This window comes from Carica papaya, chromosome 8, assembly GCF_054855325.1.
Source record: "Carica papaya isolate Zhongbai chromosome 8, ASM5485532v1, whole genome shotgun sequence".
Lineage (NCBI taxonomy): Eukaryota > Viridiplantae > Streptophyta > Magnoliopsida > Brassicales > Caricaceae > Carica > Carica papaya.
In genome coordinates, this window is record NC_142316.1 from 21,862,997 (window position 1) to 21,883,977 (window position 20,981).

General features: G+C 45.7%; 37 pseudogenes; all 37 read left to right on the forward strand.

Annotated features, from left to right (window-relative positions):
• The first annotated feature begins 73 nt into the window (after nucleotides 1-73).
• Nucleotides 74-192, forward strand: LOC148252619 (5S ribosomal RNA; annotated as a pseudogene).
• Nucleotides 193-754: 562 nt separating this feature from the next.
• LOC148252620 (5S ribosomal RNA) lies at nucleotides 755-873 on the forward strand (annotated as a pseudogene).
• A 561-nt stretch (nucleotides 874-1,434) lies between these two features.
• LOC148252621 (5S ribosomal RNA) lies at nucleotides 1,435-1,554 on the forward strand (annotated as a pseudogene).
• A 560-nt stretch (nucleotides 1,555-2,114) lies between these two features.
• On the forward strand, nucleotides 2,115-2,233 carry LOC148252622 (5S ribosomal RNA; annotated as a pseudogene).
• Nucleotides 2,234-2,794: 561 nt separating this feature from the next.
• On the forward strand, nucleotides 2,795-2,913 carry LOC148252623 (5S ribosomal RNA; annotated as a pseudogene).
• A 206-nt stretch (nucleotides 2,914-3,119) lies between these two features.
• LOC148252624 (5S ribosomal RNA) lies at nucleotides 3,120-3,238 on the forward strand (annotated as a pseudogene).
• Nucleotides 3,239-3,444: 206 nt separating this feature from the next.
• LOC148252625 (5S ribosomal RNA) lies at nucleotides 3,445-3,558 on the forward strand (annotated as a pseudogene).
• Nucleotides 3,559-4,118: 560 nt separating this feature from the next.
• LOC148252626 (5S ribosomal RNA) lies at nucleotides 4,119-4,237 on the forward strand (annotated as a pseudogene).
• A 205-nt stretch (nucleotides 4,238-4,442) lies between these two features.
• Nucleotides 4,443-4,561, forward strand: LOC148252627 (5S ribosomal RNA; annotated as a pseudogene).
• Nucleotides 4,562-4,768: 207 nt separating this feature from the next.
• On the forward strand, nucleotides 4,769-4,887 carry LOC148252628 (5S ribosomal RNA; annotated as a pseudogene).
• A 794-nt stretch (nucleotides 4,888-5,681) lies between these two features.
• LOC148252629 (5S ribosomal RNA) lies at nucleotides 5,682-5,800 on the forward strand (annotated as a pseudogene).
• Nucleotides 5,801-6,006: 206 nt separating this feature from the next.
• On the forward strand, nucleotides 6,007-6,125 carry LOC148252630 (5S ribosomal RNA; annotated as a pseudogene).
• Nucleotides 6,126-6,332: 207 nt separating this feature from the next.
• LOC148252631 (5S ribosomal RNA) lies at nucleotides 6,333-6,451 on the forward strand (annotated as a pseudogene).
• A 564-nt stretch (nucleotides 6,452-7,015) lies between these two features.
• On the forward strand, nucleotides 7,016-7,134 carry LOC148252632 (5S ribosomal RNA; annotated as a pseudogene).
• Nucleotides 7,135-7,695: 561 nt separating this feature from the next.
• Nucleotides 7,696-7,814, forward strand: LOC148252633 (5S ribosomal RNA; annotated as a pseudogene).
• Nucleotides 7,815-8,694: 880 nt separating this feature from the next.
• Nucleotides 8,695-8,813, forward strand: LOC148252634 (5S ribosomal RNA; annotated as a pseudogene).
• A 1,163-nt stretch (nucleotides 8,814-9,976) lies between these two features.
• Nucleotides 9,977-10,095, forward strand: LOC148252635 (5S ribosomal RNA; annotated as a pseudogene).
• A 560-nt stretch (nucleotides 10,096-10,655) lies between these two features.
• On the forward strand, nucleotides 10,656-10,774 carry LOC148252636 (5S ribosomal RNA; annotated as a pseudogene).
• A 206-nt stretch (nucleotides 10,775-10,980) lies between these two features.
• Nucleotides 10,981-11,099, forward strand: LOC148252637 (5S ribosomal RNA; annotated as a pseudogene).
• Nucleotides 11,100-11,305: 206 nt separating this feature from the next.
• On the forward strand, nucleotides 11,306-11,424 carry LOC148252638 (5S ribosomal RNA; annotated as a pseudogene).
• A 205-nt stretch (nucleotides 11,425-11,629) lies between these two features.
• LOC148252639 (5S ribosomal RNA) lies at nucleotides 11,630-11,748 on the forward strand (annotated as a pseudogene).
• Nucleotides 11,749-11,955: 207 nt separating this feature from the next.
• Nucleotides 11,956-12,074, forward strand: LOC148252640 (5S ribosomal RNA; annotated as a pseudogene).
• Nucleotides 12,075-12,631: 557 nt separating this feature from the next.
• On the forward strand, nucleotides 12,632-12,750 carry LOC148252641 (5S ribosomal RNA; annotated as a pseudogene).
• Nucleotides 12,751-12,956: 206 nt separating this feature from the next.
• LOC148252642 (5S ribosomal RNA) lies at nucleotides 12,957-13,075 on the forward strand (annotated as a pseudogene).
• Nucleotides 13,076-13,960: 885 nt separating this feature from the next.
• Nucleotides 13,961-14,079, forward strand: LOC148252643 (5S ribosomal RNA; annotated as a pseudogene).
• A 530-nt stretch (nucleotides 14,080-14,609) lies between these two features.
• On the forward strand, nucleotides 14,610-14,728 carry LOC148252644 (5S ribosomal RNA; annotated as a pseudogene).
• A 582-nt stretch (nucleotides 14,729-15,310) lies between these two features.
• On the forward strand, nucleotides 15,311-15,429 carry LOC148252645 (5S ribosomal RNA; annotated as a pseudogene).
• Nucleotides 15,430-15,635: 206 nt separating this feature from the next.
• On the forward strand, nucleotides 15,636-15,754 carry LOC148252646 (5S ribosomal RNA; annotated as a pseudogene).
• Nucleotides 15,755-16,283: 529 nt separating this feature from the next.
• On the forward strand, nucleotides 16,284-16,402 carry LOC148252647 (5S ribosomal RNA; annotated as a pseudogene).
• A 561-nt stretch (nucleotides 16,403-16,963) lies between these two features.
• On the forward strand, nucleotides 16,964-17,082 carry LOC148252648 (5S ribosomal RNA; annotated as a pseudogene).
• A 165-nt stretch (nucleotides 17,083-17,247) lies between these two features.
• Nucleotides 17,248-17,366, forward strand: LOC148252649 (5S ribosomal RNA; annotated as a pseudogene).
• Nucleotides 17,367-17,572: 206 nt separating this feature from the next.
• On the forward strand, nucleotides 17,573-17,691 carry LOC148252650 (5S ribosomal RNA; annotated as a pseudogene).
• A 778-nt stretch (nucleotides 17,692-18,469) lies between these two features.
• LOC148252651 (5S ribosomal RNA) lies at nucleotides 18,470-18,588 on the forward strand (annotated as a pseudogene).
• A 206-nt stretch (nucleotides 18,589-18,794) lies between these two features.
• On the forward strand, nucleotides 18,795-18,913 carry LOC148252652 (5S ribosomal RNA; annotated as a pseudogene).
• A 213-nt stretch (nucleotides 18,914-19,126) lies between these two features.
• Nucleotides 19,127-19,245, forward strand: LOC148252653 (5S ribosomal RNA; annotated as a pseudogene).
• Nucleotides 19,246-19,448: 203 nt separating this feature from the next.
• LOC148252654 (5S ribosomal RNA) lies at nucleotides 19,449-19,567 on the forward strand (annotated as a pseudogene).
• Nucleotides 19,568-20,449: 882 nt separating this feature from the next.
• Nucleotides 20,450-20,568, forward strand: LOC148252655 (5S ribosomal RNA; annotated as a pseudogene).
• Nucleotides 20,569-20,981: the final 413 nt, after the last annotated feature.

The following is a 20,981-nucleotide window of genomic DNA, read 5'->3' on the forward strand; positions in this document are numbered from 1 at the left end:
CGCACAAGGAAACAAATGACGGGAGGGGGAAGAAAGGAGAATGGGAGTATGTATTTGCAGCCGAAAATTAAACATGTGCGATCGTACCAGCACTAAAGCACCGGATCCCATCAGAACTCCCCTGTTAAGTGTGCTTGTGCGAGAGAAGTACTCAGATGGGTGACCTCTTGGGAAGTCCTCGTGTTGCACCCATTTTTTTTCTGATGGGTCGTTCGACGTTACGCGCGAATGGAATTATGAACCGCAGGTTCATTCACAAAGGTGAGTCACGGTGCTGGGGCATTTTACTTTATATTAGAACAAGAAGGAGAGATGCAGGGTGCACGCACAAGGAAATAAATGACGGGAGGGGAGATGGAAGGAGAAAGAGTGTATGTATTTGCAGCGCAGAATGAAACATGCGCAATCATACCAGAACTAATGCAACGGATTCTATCAAAACTCCCCAAGTTATGGGTGCTTGTGCGAGAGTAGTATTAGGATGGGTGACCTCCTACGAAGTCATTATATTTCACCCATTTTCTTAGGAAGTCCTCGTGTTGCACCCATTTTTTTGCAGATAATTCTTTAGATGTTACGCGCGACTTGAATTATCGTCCGCAGGTTTATTCGCAAATGTTAGTCACGGCGCCGTGGCATTAATCTTGATATTTTGAACGAGAACGGGAGCTGCAGTGCGCACGCACAAGGAAACAAACAACGGGAGGGGGAAGAAAGGAGATGGAGTGTATGTATTTGCAGTGCGAAATTAAAGAGGTGCGATCATACCAGTACTAAAGCACCGGATCCCATTAAAACTCTGCAATTAAGTGTGCTTGGGTGAGAGTAGTACTCGGATGGGTGACCTCCTGGGAAGTCCTCGTGTTGCACCCATTTTTTTTCGGATGGGACGTTCAACGTTACGCGCGAATTGAATTATGAACTGCTGGTTCATTCGCAAAGGTGAGTCACGGTGCTGGGGTATTTTACTTGATATTAGAATGAGAATGAGAGATGCAGAGTGCACGCACAAGGAAACAAATGACGGGAGGGGGGATGGAAGGAGAAAGAGTGTATGTATTTGCAGCGCAGAATGAAACATGAGCAATCATACCAGCACTAATGCAATGGATTCTATCAGGACTCCGCAAGTTAAGGGTGCTTGGGCGAGAGTTGTACTAGGATGGGTGACCTCCTGCGAAGTCTTTATATTTCACCCATTTTCTTGGGAAGTCCTCGTGTTGCACCGATTTTTTTGCAGATGATTCTTTCGACGTTAGGCGCGACTTGAATTATGGTCCGCAGGTTTATTTGCAAATGTGAGTCACGGCGCCGTGGCATTTTACTTGATTTTAAAAAGAGAACGGGAGGTGCAGTGCGCACGCACAAGGAAACAAATGACGGGAGGGGGAAGAAAGGAGAAGGAGTGTATGTATTTGCAGGGCAAAATTAAACAGGTGCGATCATACAAGCAACTTATGCACCGGATCCCATCAGGACTCCAAAGTTAAGTGTGCTTGGGCGAGAGTAGAACTCAGATGGGTGACCTCCTGGGAAGTCCTCGTGTTGCACCCATTTTTTTCGGATGGGTCGTTTGACGTTATGCGCGAATAGAATTATGAACCGCTGGTTCATTAGCAAAGGTGAGTCACGGTGCGGGGGCATTTTACTTGATATTAAAACAAGAAGGAGAGATGCAGAGTGCATGCACAAGGAAACAAATGACGGGAGGGGGGATGGAAGGAGAAAGAGTGTATGTATTTGCAGCGCAGAATGAAACATGAGCGATCATACCAGAACTAATGCAACGGATTCTATCAGAACTCCACAAGTTAAGGGTGCTTGGGCGAGAGTAGTACTAGGATGGGTGACCTCCTGCGAAGTCCTTATATTTCACCCATTTTCTTGGGAAGTCCTCGTGTTGCACCCATTTTTTTGCAGATGATTCTTTCGACGTTATGCGCGACTTGAATTATGGTCCGCAGGTTTATTTACAAATGTGAGTCACGGCGCCGTGGCATTTTACTTGATATTTGAACGAGAATGGTAGGTGCAGTGCGCACGCACAAGGAAACAAATGACGGGAGGGGGAAGAAAGCTGAAGGATTGAATGTATTTGCAGCGCGAAATTAATTAGGTGCGATCATACCAGCACTAATGCACCGGATCCCATCAGAACTCCCCAGTTAAGTGTGCTTGGGCGATAGTAGTACTCGGATGTGTGACCTTTTGGGAAGTACTCGTGTTGCACCCATTTTTTTTCAGATGGGTCGTTCGATGTTACGCGTGAATGGAATTATGAACCACTCTTTCATTCGCAAAGGTGAGTCACGGTGCCGGGGCATTTTACTTGATATTAGAACGAGAAGGAGAGATGCAGAGTGCACGCACAAGGAAACAAATGACGGGAGGGGGGATAGAAGGAGAAAGAGTGTATGTATTTGCAGCGCAGAATGAAACATGAGCGATCATACCAGAACTAATGCAACAGATTCTATCAGAACTCCGCAAGTTAAGGGTGCTTGGGCGAGAGTAGTACTAGGATGGGTGACCTCCTGCGAAGTCCTTATATTTCATCCATTTTCTTGGGAAGTCCTCGTGTTGCACCCATTTTTTTGCAGATGATTCTTTCGACATTTCGCGCGACTTGAATTATGGTCCGCAGGTTTATTCGCAAATGTGGGTCACAGCGCTGTGGCATTTTACTTAATATTAGAACGAGAATGGGAGGTGCAGTGCGCACGCACAAGGAAACAAATGATGGCAGGGGGAAGAAAGGAGAAGGAGTGTATGTATTTGCAGCGCGAAATTATACAGGTGCGATCATACCGGCACTAATGCACCGGATCCCATCAGAACTCTGCAGTTAAGTGTGCTTGGGCGAGAGAAGTACTCGGATGGATGACCTCCTAAGAAGTCCTCGTGTCGCACAAATTTTTTTTCAGACAGGTCGTTCGACGTTACGCGCGACTGGAACTATGGTCCGCTGGTTTATACGCAAATGTGAGTCAAGAAGCTGGGGCATTTTAATTGATATTAGAACGAGAAGGAGAGGTGCAGTGTGAACGCACAAGGAATCAAATGAGAGGAGGGGGGAGGGAATGAGAAGGAGTGTATGTATTTTCAGCACGAAATGAAACAGGTGTGATCATACCAGCACAAATGCACTGGATCCCATCAGAACTCCGCAGTTAGGTGTGCTTTTACGAAAGTAGTACAAGGATGGGTTACCTCCTAAGAAGTTCTCGTGTTGCACTCATTTTTTTTTTCAGATATGCCGTTCGACGTTATGCGCGACTTGAACTATGATCCGCTGGTTTATACGCAAATGTGAGTCAAGACGAAGGGGGATTTTAATTGATATTAGAACGAGAAGGAGGGGTGAAGTGTGAACGTACCACGAAAAAAATGACGGGAGGGGGAAGAAAGGAAAGGAGTGTATGTATTTGCAGCGCGAAATGAAACAGGTGCGATCATACCAGCACTAATGCGTCGGATCTGAACTCTGCAGTTAAGTGTGCTTGGGTGAGAGTAGTACTAGGATGGGTGACCTCTTGGGAAGTCCTCGTGTTGCACACATTTTTTTTCGGATCGGTTATTCGACGTTACGCGCTAATGGAATTATGAACTGCGGATTCATTCGTAAAGGTGAGTCACGGTGTTGGGGTATTTTACTTGGTATTAGAACGAGAAGGAGAGATGCAGAGCGCACGCACAAGGAAACAAATGACGGGAGAGGGGATGGAAGGAGAAAGAGTGTATGTATTTGCAGCGCAGAATGAAACATGAGCTATCATACCAGCACTAATGCAACGGATTCTATCAGAACTCCGTGGTTAAGGGTGCTTGGGCGAGAGTAGTACTAGGATGGGTGACCTCCCTCGAAGTACTTATATTTCACCCATTTTATTGGGAAGTCCTCGTGTTGCACCCATTTTTTTGTAGATGATTCTTTCGACGTTACACGCGACTTGAATTATGATCCGCAGGCTTATTCGCAAATGTGAGTCACGACACTGTGGCATTTAACTTGATATTAGAACGAGAACAGGAGATGCAGTGCTCACGTACAAGGAAACAAATGACGGGAGGGGGAAGAAAGGAGAAGGATTGTATGTATTTGCAGCGCGAAATAAACGAGGTGCGATCATATTAGCACAAATGCACTGGATCCCATCAGAACTCCGCAATTTAGTGTGCTTGGGCGAGAGTAGTACTCGAATGGGTGACCTCCTGGGAAGTACTCATGTCGCACCAATTTTTTTTCGGATGGGTCGTTCGACATTACGCGCGACTGGAACTATGGTCCGCTGCTTTATACGCAAATGTGAGTCAAGAAGCAGGGGAATTTTAATCGATATTAGAACGAGAAGGAGAGGTGCAGTATGAATGCACAAGGAAACAAATGATGGGAGGGGGAGGGAAGGAGAAGGAGTGTATGTATTTTCTGCACGAAATGAAACATGTGCGATCATACCTACACAAATGCACCGGATCCCATCAGATCTCCGCAGTTAAGTGTGCTTTGGCGAAAGTAGTACAAGGATGGGTTACCTCCTGGGAAGTTCTCGTGTTGCACCCATTTTTTTTTTCAAATGGGCCATTCGACGTTACGCGTGGCTGGAACTATGGTCCGCTGGTTTATACGCAAATGTGAGTCAAGACGCATGGTCATTTTAATTTATATTAGAACGAGAAGGAGAGGTGAAGTGTGAACGCAACAGGAAAAAAATGACGGGAGGGGGAAGAAAGGAGAAGGAGTGTATGTATTTGCAGCGCGCAATGAAACAGGTGTGACCACAGCAGCACTAATTCACCGGATCCCATCAAAACTCTGCAGTTAAGTGTAATTGGGCGAGAGTAGTACTCGGATGGGTGACTTCCTGGGAAGTCCTCGTGTTGCACCCTTTTTTTTCAGATGGGTCGTTCGACGTTACGCGCGAATATAATTATGAACCGCTGGTTCATTCGCAAAGGTGAGTTTCGGTGCCAGGGCATTTTACTTGATATTAAAACGAGAAGGAGAGATGCAGAGCACACGCACAAGGAAACAAATGACGGGAGGGGGGATGGAAGGAGAAAAAGTTTATGTATTTGCAGTGCATAATGAAACATGAGTGATCATACCAGCACTAATGCAGCGGATTCTATCAGAACTCCCCAAGTTAAGGGTTCTTGGGCGAGAGTAGTACTAGGATGGGCGACCTCCTGCGAAGTCCTTATATTTCACTCATTTTCTTCGGAAGTCCTCGTGTTGCACCCATTTTTTTGCAGATGATTCTTTCGATGTTACGCGCGACTTGAATTATGGTCCGCAGGTTTATTCGCAAATGTGAGTCACGGCACCGTGGCATTTTACTTAATATTTGAACGAGAACGGGAGGTGCAGTGCACACGCACAAGGAAATAAATGACGGAAGGGGGAAGAAAGGAGAAGGAGTGTATGTATTTGCAGCGCGAAATTAAACAGTTGCGATCATTCCTCGTGTTGCACCCATTTTTTTGCAGATGATTCTTTCGATGTTACGCGCGACTTGAATTATGGTCCGCAGGTTTATTCGCAAATGTGAGTCACGGCACCGTGGCATTTTACTTAATATTTGAACGAGAACGGGAGGTGCAGTGCACACGCACAAGGAAACAAATGACGGGAGGGGGAAGAAAGGAGAAGGAGTGTATGTATTTGCAGCGCGAAATTAAACAGTTGCGATCATTCCAGAACTAATGCACCGGATCCCATCAGAACTTCGCAGTTAAGTGTGCTTGGGCGAGACTAGTACTCGGATGGGTGACTTCTTGGGAAGTCCTCGTGTCACACCTATTTTTTTTCAGACGGGTCGTTCGACAATACGCGCGACTGGAACTATGGTCCGCTGGTTTATACGCAAATGTGAGACAAGAAGCAGGAGCGTTTTAATCGATATTAGAACGAGAAGGAGAGGTGCAGTGTAAACGCACAGGGAAACAAATGATGGGAAAGGGAAGGAAAGGAGAAGGAGTGTATGTATTTTCAGCACAAAATGAAACAGGCGCGATCATACCAGCACAAATGCACCGGATCCCATTAGAACTCCATAGTTAAGTGTTCTTTGGCGAAAGTAGTACATGGATGGGTTACCTCCTTGGAAGTTCTGGTGTTGCACCCATTTTTTTTTTCAGATGCGTCATTCGACGTTACGCGCGACTGGAACTATGGTCTGCTGGTTTATACGCAAATGTGAGTTAAGACGCAGGGGCATTTTAATTGATATTAGATCGAGAAGGAGAGGTGAAGTGTGAACGCACCAGGAAACAAATGACGGGAGGGAGAAGAAAGGAGAAGGAGTTTATATATTTGCAGCACGAAATAAAACAGCTACGATCATACCTACACTAATGCACCGGATCCCATCAGAAATCCGCAGTTAAGTGTCCATGGGCGAGAGTAGTACTCGGATGGGTGATCTCCTGGGAAGTCCTCGTGTTGCACCCATTTTTTTTGAGATGGGTCATTCGACATTACGCACGAATGGAATTATGAACCTCTGGTTCATTCGCAAAGGTGAGTCACGGTGCCGGGGCATTTTACTTGATATTAAAACGAGAAGAAGAGATGCATAGTGCACGCACAAGGAAACAAATGACGGGAGAAGGGATGGAAGGAGAAAGAGTGTATGTATTTGCAGGAGAGAATGAAACATGAGCGATCATGCCACCACTAATGCAACAGATTCTATCAGAACTCCGCAAGTTAAGGGTGCTTGGGCGAGAGTAGTACTAGGATGGGTGACCTCCTGCGAAGTCCTTATATTTCACCCATTTTCTTGGGAAGTTCTTGTGTTGCACCCATTTTTTTTACAAATGATTCTTTCGACGTTACGCGGGACTTGAATTATGGTCCGCAAGTTTATTCGCAAATGTGACTCATGGCGCTGTGGCATTTTACTTGATATTTGAACGAGGACGGGAGGTGCAGTGCGAACGCACAAGGAAACAAATGACTGGGGCGGGGGAAGAAAAGAGAAGGAGTGTATGTATTTGCAGCGCGAAATTAAATAGTTGCAATCATTCCAGCACTAATGCGCCGGATCCCATCAGAACTCTGCAGTTAAGTGTGCTTGAGCGAGAGTAGTACTCGGATGGGTGACCTCTTGGGAAGTCCTCGTCTTGCACCCATTTTTTTTCGGATGGGTTATTCGACGTTACGCGCAAATGGAATTATGAACTGCGGGTTCATTCGTAAAGGTTAGTCACGGTGTCGGGGCATTTTACTTGATATTAGAACCAGAAGGAGAGATGCAGAGTACACGCACAAGGAAACAAATAACGGGAAGGGGGATGGAGGGAGAAAGAGTATATGTATTTGCAACACAGAATGAAACATGAGCGACCATACCAGCACTAATGCAACGGATTCTATCAGAACTCCGCAAGTTATAGGTGCTTGGGTGAGAGTAGTACTTGGATGGGTGAGCTCCTGCGAAATCCTTATATTTCACCCATTTTCTTGGGAAGTCCACGTGTTGCACCCATTTTTTTGCAGATGATTCTTTCGACGTTATGCGCTACTTGAATTATAGTTCGCAGGTTTATTTGCAAATGTGAGTCACGGCGCCATGACATTTTACTTGATATTCGAACGAGAACGGGAGGTGCAGTGCGCACGCAAAAAGATACAAATGATGGGAGGTGGAAAAAAGGTGAAGGAGTTTATGTTTTTTCAGTGAGAAATTAAATAGATGGGATCATACCAGCACTAATGCACCGGTTCCCATCAGAACTCCGCAGTTAAGTGTGCTTGGATGAGAGTAGTACTCGGATGGGTGACCTCCTAGGAAGTCCTCGTGTCGCACCAATTTTTTTTCAGATGGGTCGTTCGACGTTACGCGCGACTAGAACTTTGGTCCGCTGGTTTATACGCAAATGTGAGTTAAGAAGCAGGGGCATTTTAATCGATATTAGAACGAGAAGGAGAGATGAAGTGTGAACGCACCAGGAAACAAATTACGGGAGGGGGAAGAAAGGAGGAGTGTATGTATTTGCAGCACAAAATGAAACAGATTTGATCATACCAGCACTAATGCACCGTATCCCATCATAGCTCCCCAGTTAAGTATGCTTGGGGAGAGTAGTACTCGGATGGGTGACCTCCTGGAAGTCCTTATGTTGCACCCATTTTTTTCGGATGGGTCGTTCGACGTTACGCGCAAATGGAATTAGGAACCGCTGGTTCATTCACAAAGGTGAGTCACGGTGCCGGGGCATTTTACTTGATATTAGAACGAGAAGGAGAGATGCAGAGTGCACGCACAAGGAAACAAATGACGGGAGGGGGGGATGAAAGGAGAAAGAGTGTATGTATTTGCAGCGCAGAATGAAACATGGGCAATCATACCAACACTAATGCAACGGATTCTATCAGAACTTCGCAAGTTAAGGGTGCTTGGATGAGAGTAGTACTAGGATGGGTGACCTCCTGCGAAGTCCTTATATTTCACCCATTTTCTTGGGAAGTCCTCGTGTTGCACCAATTTTTTTGCAGATGATTCTTTCGACGTTACGCGCGACTTTAATTATGGTATGCAGGTTTATTCGCAAATGTGAGTCACGGTGCCGTGGCATTTTACTTGATATTAGAACGAGAATGGGAGGTGCAGTGCGGAGGCACAAGGAAACAAATGACGGGAGGGGAAAGAAAGGAGAAGGAGTGTATGTATTTGTAGCGCGAAATTAAATAGGTGCGATCATACCAGCACTAATGCATCGAATCCCATCAGAACTTTGCAGTTAAGTGTGCTTGGGCGAGAGTAGTACTCAGATGGGTGACCTCCTGGAAAGTCCTCGTGTTGCACCCATTTTTTTTTGGATTGGTCGTTCGACATTACGCACGAATGGAATTATGAACCGCTGGTTCATTAGCATAGGTGAGTCACGGTACCGGGGCATTTTACTTGATATTAGAACGAGTAGGAGAGATACAGCGTGCACGCACAAGGAGAAAAAGTGTATGTATTTGCAGCGCAGAATGAAACATGAGCGATCATACCACCACTAATGCAATGGATTCTATTAGAACTCCGCAAGTTAAGGGTTCTTGGGCGAGAGTAGTACTAGGATTGGTGACCTCCTGCGAAGTCCTTATATTTCACCCATTTTCTTGGGAAATCCTCGTGTTGCACCGATTTTTTTGCAGATAAATCTTTCGACGTTACGCGCGACTTGAATTATTATCTGCAGGATTATTTTCAAATGTGAGTCATGGCGCTGTGGCATTTTACTTGATATTTGAACGAGAACGGGAGGTGCAGTGCGCACGCACAAGGAAACAAATGACGGGAGGGGGAAGAAAGGAGAAGGAGTGTATGTATTTGCAGCGCGAAATTAAACAAGTGCGATCATACCAGCACTAATGTACCAGATCCCATCAGAACTACACAGTTAAGTGTGCTTGGGCGAGAGTAGTACTCGGATGGGTCGTTCAACGTTACGCGCAAATGGAATTATGAACCGCTGGTTCATTCGCAAAGGTGAGTCACGGTGCGAGGGCATTTTACTTGATATTAGAACTAGAAGGAGAGATGAATAGAGCACGCACAAGGAAACAAATGACGGGAGGGGGGATGGAAGGAGAAAGAGTGTATGTATTTGTAGTGCAGAATGAAACATGAGCGATCATACCATCACTAATGCAACGGATTCTATCAGAACTCCGCAGTTAAGGGTGCTTGGGCGAGAGTAGTACTATTATGGGTGACCTCCTACGAAGTCCTTATATTTCACCCATTTTATTGGGAAGTCTTCGTGTTGCACCCATTTTTTTGTAGATGATTCTTTCAACGTTAAGTGCGACTTGAACTATGGTGTGCAGGTTTATTCGCAAATGTGAGTCACGGCGCCGTGGCATTTTACTTGATATTAGAACGAGAACGGGAGGTGCAGAGCGCACGCATAAGGAAATAAATGACGGGAGGGGGAAGAAAAGAGAAGGATTGTATGTATTTGCAGCGTGAAATTAAATAGATGCGATCATACTAGCACTTATGCACCGGATCCCATCAGAACTCCGCAGTTAGGTATGCTTGGGCGAGAGTAGTACTCGGATGGGTGACCTCCTGGGAAGTCCTCGTGTTGCACCCATTTTTTTTCGGATGGGTCCTTCGACATTATGCACGAATGGAATTATGAACCGCTTGTTCATTCACAAAGGTGAGTCACGGTACCGGGGCATTTTACTTGATATTAGAACGAGAAGGAGAGATACAGAGTGCACGCACAAGGAAACAAATGACGGGAGGGGGGATGGAAGGAGAAAGAGTGTATGTATTTGCAGCGCAGAATGAAACATGAGCGATCATACCAGCACTAATGACACGGACTCTATCAGAACTCCACAGTTAAGGGTGCTTGGGCGAGAGTAGTACTATTATGGGTGACCTCCTGCGAAGTCCTTATATTTCACCCATTTTATTGGGAAGTCCTCGTGTTGCACCCATTTTTTTGCAGATGATTCTTTCGACGTTACGCGCGACTTTAATTATGGTCCGCTGGTTTATTCGCAAATGTGAGTCACGGCGCCGTGGCATTTTACTTGATATTGGAACGAGAACGGGAGGTGCAGTGCGCACGCACAAGGAAACAAATGACGGGAGGGGGAAGAAAGGAGAAGGAGTGTATGTATTTGCAGCGCGAAATTAAACAGGTGCGATCATACCAGCACTAATGCACCGAATCCCATCAGAAATCCGTAGTTAAGTGTGCTTAGGCGAGAGTAGTACTCTGATGGGTGACCTCTAGGGAAGTCCTCGTGTCGCTCCAATTTTTTTTCAGACGGGTCGTTCGACGTTACGCGTGACGGGAACTATTGTCCGCTGGTTTATATGTAAATGTGAGTCAAGAAGAAGGGGCATTTTAATCGATATTAGAACGAGAAGGAGAGGTGCAGTGTGAACGCACGAGAAAACAAATGATGGGAGGGAGGAGTGATGGAGAAGGAGTGTATTTATTTTCAACACGAAATAAAACAGGTGCGATCATACCTACACAAATGCACCGGATCCCATCAAAACTCTGTAGTTAAGTGTGCTTTGGTAAAAGTAGTACAAGGATGGGTTACCTCCTGAAAAGTTTTCGTGTTGCACCCATTTTTTTTTCAGATGGGTCGTTCGACGTTAGGCGCGACTGGAACTATGTTCCGCTGGTTTATACGCAAATGTGAGTCAAGACGCAGAGGCATTTTAATTGATATTAGAACGAGAAGGAGAGGTGAAGTGTAAACGCATCAGGTAACAAATGATGGGAGGGGGAAGAAAGGAGAAGAAGTGTATGTATTTACAACATAAAATGAAACAGGTGTGATCATACAAGCACTATTGCACCGGATCCCATCAGAACTCCGCAGATAAGTGAGCTTGGGCGAGAGTAGTACTTGGACGGGTGACCTCTTTGGAAGTCCGTGTGTTGCACCAATTTTTTTCAGACGGGTCGTTCGACGTTATGTGCGACTGGAACTTTGGTCCGCTGGTTTATACGAAAATGTGAGTCAAGAAGCAGGGGCATTTTAATCGATATTAGAACGAGAAGTAGAGGTGCAGTGTGAACGCGCAAGGAAACAAATGATGGGAGGGGGAAGGGAAGGAGAAGGAGTGTATGTATTTTCAGCACGAAATGAAATAGGCGAGATCATACCTGCACAAATGCACCGGATCCCATCAAAACTTCGCAGTTAAGTGTGCTTTGGCGAAAGTAGTACAAGGATGGGTTACCTCCTGGGAAGTTCTCGTGTTGCACCCATTTTTTTTTTCAGATGGGTCGTTCGACGTTATACGCGACTAGAACTATGGTCCGCTGGTTTATATGCAAATGTGAGTCAAGACGCAGGGGCATTTTAATTGATATTAAAACGAGAATGAGAGGTGAAGTCTGAACGCACCATGAAACAAATGACGGGAGGGGAAAGAAAGGAGAAGGAGTGTATGTATTTGCAGCGCGAAATTAAACAGGTGCGATCATACCAGCACTAATGCACCGGATCCAATCAGAACTCTGCAGTTAAGTGTGCTTAGGCGAGAGTAGTACTCGGATGGGTGATCTCTTGGGAAGTCCTCGTGTTGCACCCATTTTTTTTCGGATGGGTCGTTCGACGTTACGCGCAAATAGAATTATGAACCGCTGGTTCATTAGCATAGGTGAGTCATGGTACCGGGGTATTTTACTTGATATTAGAACGAGTAGGAGAGATGCAGAGTGCACGCACATGGAAACAAATGACGGGAGGGGGGATGGAAGGAGAAAGAGTGTATGTATTTGCAGCGTAAAATGAAACATGAGCGATCATACCAGCACTAATGCAACTGACTCTATCAAAACTCCACAGTTAAGGCTGCTTGGGCGAGAGTAGTACTAGGATGGGTGACCTCCTGCGAAGTCCTTATATTTCACCCATTTTATTGGGAAGTCCTCCTGTTGTACCCATTTTTTTGCAGATGATTCTTTCAACGTTACGCACAACTTGAATTATGGTCCGCAGGTTTATTGGCAAATTTGAGTCACGGCGCCATGCCATCTTACTTGATATTTGAACGAGAACAGGAGGTGCATTGCGCACGCATAAGGAAACAAATGACGGGAGGGGGAAGAAAGGAGGAGTGTATGTATTTGCATTGCGAAATTAAACAGGTGCGATCATAGCAGCACTAATGCACCGGATCCCATTAGAACTCCACAGTTAAGTGTGCTTGGGCGAGAGTAGAACTCGGATGGATGACCTTCTGGGAAGTCGTCGTGTCGCACCAATTTTCTTTCAGACAAGTCGTTCGACGTTACGCGCGCCTAGAACTATGATCCGCTTGTTTATTGGCAAAAGTGAGTCAAGAAGCAAGAGCATTTTAATCGATATTAGAACGAGAAAGAGAGGTACAGTGTAAACGCACAAGGAAACAAATGATGGGAGCGGGGAGGGAAAGAGAAGGAATGTATGTATTTTCAGCAGGAAATGAAACAGGTGCGATCATACCTGCACAAATGCACCGGATCCCATTAGAACTTCGCAGTTAAGTGTGCTTTGGCGAAAGTAGTACAATGATGGGTTACGTCCTGGGAAGTTCTTGTGTTGCACTTATTTTTTTTTCAGATGGGTCGTTCGACGTTACACGCGACTGGAACTATGGTTCGCTGGTTTATACGCAAATGTGAGTCAAGACGCAGAGGCATTTTAATTGATGTTAGAACGAGAATGAGAGGTGAAGTCTGAACGCAGCAGGAAACAAATGACGGGAGGGGGAAGAAAGGAGAAGGAGTGTATGTATTTGCAGCACGAAATGAAACAGGTGTGATCATACTAGCACTAATTCACCAGATCTCATTATAACTCTGCAGTTAAGTGTACTTGGGCAAGAGTAGTACTCGGATGGATGACCTTCTGGGAAGTCCTCATGTTGCACCCATATTTTTTCGGATGGGTCGTTCAACGTTACGCACGGATGGAATTATGAACCGCTGGTTCATTAGCGTAGGTGAGTCACGGTACCGGGGCATTTTACTTGATATTAGAACGAGTAGGAGAGATGCAGAGTGCACGCACATGGAAAAAAATGACGGGAGGGGGGATAGAAGGAGAAAGAGTGTATGTATTTGCAGCGCAAAATGAAACATAAGCAATCATACCAGCACTAATGCAACGGATTCTATAAGAACTCCGCAGTTAAGAGTGCTTGGACGAGAGTAGTATTAGGATGGGTGACCTCTTGCGAAGTCCTTATATTTAACCCATTTTGTTAGGAAGTCCTCGTGTTGCACCCATTTTTTTGCAGATGATTCTTTCGACGTTACGCGCGACTTGAATTATGGTCTGCAGGTTTATTCGCAAATTTAAGTCACAGTGTCCTGCCATTTTACTTGATATTTGAATGAGAAGGAGAGGTGAAGTGTGAACGCACTAGGAAACAAATGACAGGAGGGGGAAGAAAGGACAAGGAATGTATGTATATGCAGCGCGTAATTAAACAGGTGCGATCATACCAGCACTAATGCACCGGATCCCATCAGAACTCCGCAATTAAGTGTGCTTGGGCGAGAGTAGTACTCGGATGGGTGACCTCCTTGGAAGTCCTCGTGTCGCACAAATTTTTTTTTAGACGGGTCGTTCGACGTTACGCATGACTGAAACTATGCTTCGCTGGTTTATACGCAAATGTGAGTCAAGAAGCAAGGGCATTTTAATCGATATTAGAACGAGAAGGAGATGTGCAGTCTGAACGCACAAGGAAACAAATGATGGGAGGGGGGAGGGAAGGAGAAGGAGTGTATGTATTTTCAGCACAAAATGAAACAGGAGCGATTATAACTGCACAAATGTACCGGATCCCATCAGAACTCTGTAGTTAAGTGTGCTTTGGCAAAAGTAGTACAAGGATGGGTTACCTCCTGGAAAGTTCTCGTGTTGCTCCCATTTGTTTTCAGATGGGTTGTTCGACGTTACGCGCGACTGGAACTATGGTCCGCAGGTTTATTCGCAAATGTGAGTCACAGCATCGTGGCATTTTACTTGATATTTGAACGAGAACGGGAGGTACAGTGCGCATGCACAAGAAAACAAATGACGGGAGGGGGAAGAAAGGAGAATGAGTGAATGTATTTGCAGTGTGAAATTAATCAGGTGCGATCATACCACCACAACTGCACCGGATCTCATCAGAACTCCGCAGTTAAGTGTGCTTGGGCGAGAGTAGTACTCGGATGGTTGACCTCCAGGGAAGTCCTCGTGTTGCACCCATTTTTTTCGGATGGGTCGTTCGACGTTACGCGCAAAGGGAATTATGAACCGCTGGTTCATTCGAAAAGGTGAGTCACGGTGCCGGTGCATTTTACTTGATATTAGAATGAGAAGGAGAGATGCAGAGTGCAGGCACAAGGAAACAAATGACGGGAGGGGGGATGGAAGGAGAAAGAGTGTATGTATTTGCAGCGCAGAATGAAACATGAGCGATCACACCAGAATTAATGCAACGAATTTTATGAGAACTCTGCAAGTTAAGGGTGCTTGGGCGAGAGTAGTACTAGGATATGTGACCTCCTGCGAAGTCCTTATATTTCACTCATTTTCTTGTGAAGTCCTCGTGTTGCACCCATTTTTTTGCAGATGATTCTTTCGACATTACGCGCTACTTGAATTATGGTCCGCAGGTTTATTCGCAAATTTGAGTCACGGCGCTGTGGCATTTTACTTGATATTTGAACGAGAACGGGAGGTGCAGTGCGCACGCACAAGGAAACAATTGCGCACGCACAAGGAAACAATTGACGGGAGTGGGAAGAAAGGAGAAGGAGTGTATGTATTTGCGGCGCGAAATTAAACAGGTGCGATCATACGAACACTAATGCACCGGATCCCATCTGAACTGCGCAGTTAAGTGTACTTGGGCGAGAGTAGTACTCGGATGGGTGACCTCCTAGGAAGTCCTTGTGTCGCACCAATTTTTTTATAGACGGGTCGTTCGACGTTACGCGTGAATGGAACTATGGTCTTTTGGTTTATACGTAAATGTGAGTCAAGAAACATGGGCATTTTAATCGATATTAGAACGAGAAGGTGAGGTGCAGTGTGAACGCACATGGAAACAAATGATGGGAGGGGGGAGGGAAGGAGAAAGAGTGTATGTATTTTCAGCACAAAATGAAACAGGTGCGATCATAGCAGCACAAATGCACCGGATCCCATCAGGACTCCGCAGTTAAGTGTGCTTTGGCGAAAATAGTACAAGGATGGGTTACCTCCTGGGAAGTTATCGTGTTGCAACCATTTTTTTTTAGATGGGTCATTCGACTTTACGCGCGACTGAAATTATGGTCCGCTGGTTTATACGCAAATGTGAGTCAATACGCAGGGGCATTTTAATTGATTCTAGAACGAGAACGGGAGGTGAAGTTTTAACACACCAGGAAACAAACGACGGGAGGGGGAAGAAAGGATAGGGAGTATATGTATTTGCAGTGCGCAATTAAACAGGTGCGATCATAGTAGCACTAATGCACCAGATCCCATCAGAATTCCGCAGTTAAGTTTGCTTGGGCAGGAGTAGTGCTCGGATGGGTGACCTCCTGGGATGTCCTCGTGTCGGACCAATTTTTTTTCAGACAGGTCGCTCGACGTTACACGCGACTAGAACTATGGTTTGCTGGTTTATACGCAAATATAAGTCAAGAAGCAGGAGTATTTTAATCGATATTAGAACGAGAAGAAGAGGTACAGTGTGAACGCACAAGGAAACAAATGACGGGAGGGGGAAGAAAGGAGAAGGAGTGAATGTATTTGCACCGCAAAATTAATCAGGTGCGATCATATCAGCACTAATGCACCGGATCCCATCAGAACTCCGTAGTTAAGTGTGCTTGGGCTAGAGTAGTACTCGGATGGGTGACCTCCTGGGAAGTCCTCGTGTTGCACCCATTTTTTTTCGGATGGGTCGTTTGACGTTACGAGCGAATGGAATTATGAACCGCTTGTTCATTTGCAATGGTTAGTCACGGTGCCGGGGCATTTTACTTGATATTAGAATGAGAAGGAGAGATGCAGAGTGCACGTACAAGGAAACAAATGACGGGAGGGGGGGTGGAAGGAGAATGAGTGTATGTATTTGCAGTGCAAAATGAAACATGAGTGATCTTACCAGTACAAATGCAACGGATTCTTTCAGAACTCTGCAAGTTAAGGGTGCTTGGGCGAGAGTAGTACTAGGATGGGTGACCTCTTGCGAAGTGCTTATATTTCACTCATTTTCTTGGGAAGTCCTCGTGTTGCACCCATTTTTTTGCAGATGATTCTTTCCACGTTACGCGCGACTTGAATTATGGTCCGCAGGTTTATTCGCGAATGTGAGTCACGGCGCCGTGGCATTTTACTTGATATTTGAACGAAAACGGGAGGTGCAGTGCGCACGCACAAGGAAACAAATGATGGGAAGGGGAAGAAAGGAGAAGGAGTGTATGTATTTGCAGCGCGAAATTAAACAGCTGCGATCATACCAGCACTAATGCACCGGATCCCATCTTAACTCCGCAGTTAAGTGTGCTTGGGCGAGAGTAGTTCTCTGATGGGTGACCTCCTGGGAAGTCCTCGTGTCGCACAATTTTTTTTCAAACGTGTCGTTCGACGTTACGCGCGACTAGAACTATTTTTCGCTGGTTTATACGCAAATATGAGTCAAGAAGAAGGGGCATTTTAATCGATATTAGAACGAGAAGGAGAGGTGCAGTGTGACCGCAAATCTATGTATTTGCAGCGCGAAATTAAACAGTTGCGATCATTCCAACACTAATGCACCAGATACCATCAGAACTCCGCAGTTAAGTGTGCTTGGGCGAGAGTAGTACTCGGGTGGGTGACCTCTTGGGAAGTCATCGTGTCACACCAATTTTTTTTCAGACGGGTCGTTCGACGTTACGCGCGACTGGAACTATGGTCCGGTGGTTTATACGCAAATGTGAGTCAAGAAGTAGGAGCATTTTAATCGATATTATAACGAGAAGGAGAGGTGCAGTGTGAACGCACAAGGAAACAAATGATGAGAGGGGGGAGGGAAGGAGAAGGAGTGTATGTATTTTCAGCACGAAATGAAACAGGTGCGATCATACCAGCACAAATGCACCGGATCCCATCAGAACTCCGCAATTAAGTGTGCTTTGGCGAAAGTAGTACAATGATGGATTACCTCCTGGGAAGTTCTCGTGTTGCACCCATTTTTTTTTTCAGATGGGCCGTTCGAGGTTACGTGCGATTGGAACTATGGTCCGCTTGTTTATACGCAAATGTGAGTCAAGACGTAGGGGCATTTTAATTGATATTAAAACGAGAAGGAGAGATGAAGCAGATCCCATCAGAACTCCGCATTTAAGTGTGCTTGGGAGAGAGTAGTTCTTGGATGGGTGAGCTCCTGGGAAGTCCTCGTGTCGCACAAATTTTTTTTCAGACGGGTCGTTCGACGTTACGCGCGACTGGAGCTAGGGTCCGCTGGTTTGTACGCAAATGTGAGTCAAGAAGCAGGGGCATTTTAATCGATATTGGAACGAGAAGGAGAGGTGCAGTGTGAACGCACAAGGAAACCAATGATGGGAGGGGGAGGGAAGGAGAAGGAGTGTATGTATTTTCTGCACGAAAAGAAACAGGTGCGATCATACCAGCACTAATGCAACGGATTCTATCAGAACTCCGCCGGTAAGGGTGCTTGGCGAGAGTAGTACTAGGATGGGTAACCTCCTACAAAGTCCTTATATTTCACCTATTTTCTTGGGAAGTCCTCGTGTTGCACCCATTTTTTTGTAGATGATTCTTTTAACGTTACGCACGACTTGAATTATGGTCCGCAGGTTATATTCGCAAATGTGAGTCACGGCGCCGTTGCATTTTACTTGATATTAGAACGAGAACAAGAGGTGCAGTGCGCACGCACAAGGAAAAAAATGACTAGAGGGGGAAGAAAGGAGAAGGAGTGTATGTATTTGTAGCGCAAAATTAAATAGGTGCGATCATACTAATACTAATGCACCGGATCCCATCAGAACTCTGCAGTTAAGTGTGCTTGGGCGAGAGTAGTACTCGGATGAGTGACCTCCTGGGAAGTCCTCGTGTCGCACAAATATTTTTTCAGACGGGTCCTTCGACGTTACGCGCGACTGGAACTAAGGTCCTCTGGTTTATACGCAAATGTGAGTCTAGAATCAGGGGCATTTTAATCGATATTAGAACGAGAAGGAGAGGTGCAGTGTAAACGCACAAGGAAACAAATTATGGGAGGGGGGAGGGATGGAGAAGGAGTGTATGTATTTTCAGCACGAAATTAAACAGGTGCGATCACACCAGCACAAATGCACCGGATCCCAACAGAACTTCGCAGTTAAGTGTGCTTTGGCGAAAGTAGTAACAGGATGGGTTACCTCCTGGGAAGTTCTCGTGTTGCACCTATTATTTTTTTCAGATGGGCCGTTCGACGTTATGCACGACTTCAATTATTGTCCGCAGGTTTATTCGCAAATATGAGTTACGGCGCCGTGGCATTTTACTTTATATTAGAACGAGAACGAGAACGAGAGGTGCAGTGCGCACGCACAAGGAAACAAATGACGGGAGGGGGAAGAAAGGAGAAGGAGTGTATGTATTTGCAGCGCGAAATTAAACAGTTGCTATCATACCAGCACTAATACACCGGATCCCTTCAGAACTCCGCAGTTAAGTGTGCTTGGGCGAGAGTAGTACTCGGATGGGTGACATCCTGGGAACTCCTCGTGTCGCGCCAATTTTATTTCAGACGGGTCGATCGACATTACGCGCGACTGGAACTATGGTCCGTTAGTTTATACGTAAATGTGAGTCAAGAAGCAAGGGCATTTTAATCGATATTAGGACGAGAAGGAGAGGTGCAGTGTGAACGCACAAGGAAACAAATGATGGGAGGGGAGAGGAAAGGAGGAGTGTATGTATTTTCAGCACGAAATGAAATAGGTGCGATCATACCAGCACAAATGCACCGGATCCCATGAGAACTCCGCAGTTAAGTGTGCTTTGGCGAAAGTAGTACAAGGATGGGTTACCTCCTTAGAAGTTCTCGTGTTGCACCCATTTTTTTTTTCAGATGGGTCGTCCGACGTTAGGCGCGACTGGAACTATGGTCCACTGGTTTATACGCAAATGTGACTCAAGACGCAGGGGTATTTTAATTGATATTAGAATGAGAATGAGAGGTGAAGTGTGAACGCACTAGGAAACAAATGACGGGAGGGGGGAAGAAAGGAGAAGGAGTGTATTTATTTGCAGTGCGAAATGAAACAGGTGCGATCATACCAGCACTAATGCACCTGATTCAATCAGAACTCCGCAGTAAAGTGTGCTTGGGCGAGAGTAGTACTCGGATGGGTGACCTCCCCGGAAGTCCTCGTGCAACCCATTTTTTTTCGGATGGGTCGTTCGATGTTACGTGCGAATGGAATTATGAACCGCTGGTTCGATCGCAAAGGTGAGTCACGGTGCCGTGGCATTTTACTTGATATTAGAACGAGAAAGAGAGATGCAGAGTGCACGCACAAGGAAATAAATGACGGGAGGGGGAATGGAATGAGAAAGAGTGTATGTATTTGCAGCGCAGAATGAAACATGAGCGACCATACCAGCACTAATGCAACGGATTCTATCAGAACTCCGCAAGTTAAGGGTGCTTGGGCGAGAGTCCAGGATGGGTGACCTCCTGCGAAGTCCTTATATTTCGCCCATTTTCTTGGGAAGTCCTCGTGTTGCACCCATTTTTTTGCAGATGATTCTTTCGACATTACGCGTGACTTGAATTATGGTCCGCAGATTTATTCTCAAATGTGAGTCACGGCGCCGTGGCATTTTACTTTATATTAGAACGAGAACGGGAGGTGCAGTGCGCGCACACAAGGACATAAATGACGGGAGGGGGAAGAAAGGAGAAGGAGTATATGTATTTGCAGCGCGAAATTAAAAAAGTGCGATCATACCAGCACTAATGCAACAGATCCCATCAGAACTCCGCAATTAGGTATGCTTGGGCGAGAGTAGTACTCAGATGGGTGACCTCCTGGGAAGTCCTTGTGTTGCACCCATTTTTTTTCGGATGGATCCTTCGACGTTACGCACGAATGGAATTATGAACTGCTTGTTCATTCACAAAGGTGAGTCACGGTGCCGGGGCATTTTAATTGTTATAGAACGAGAAGGAGAGATGCAGAGTGCACGCACAAGGAAACAAATGACGGGAGGGGGGATGGAAGGAGAAAGAGTGTTTGTATTTGCAGTGTAGAATTAAACATGAGCGATCATACCAGCACTAATGCAACAGATTCTATCAGAACTCCGCAGTTAACGGTGCTTGGGCGAGAGTAGTACTAGGATGGGTGACCTCCTGCGAAGTCCTTATATTTCACCCATTTTCTTGGGAAGTCTTCGTATTGCACCCATTTATTTGCAAATGATTCTTTCGACGTTACGCGCGACTTGAATTATGGTCCGCAGGTTT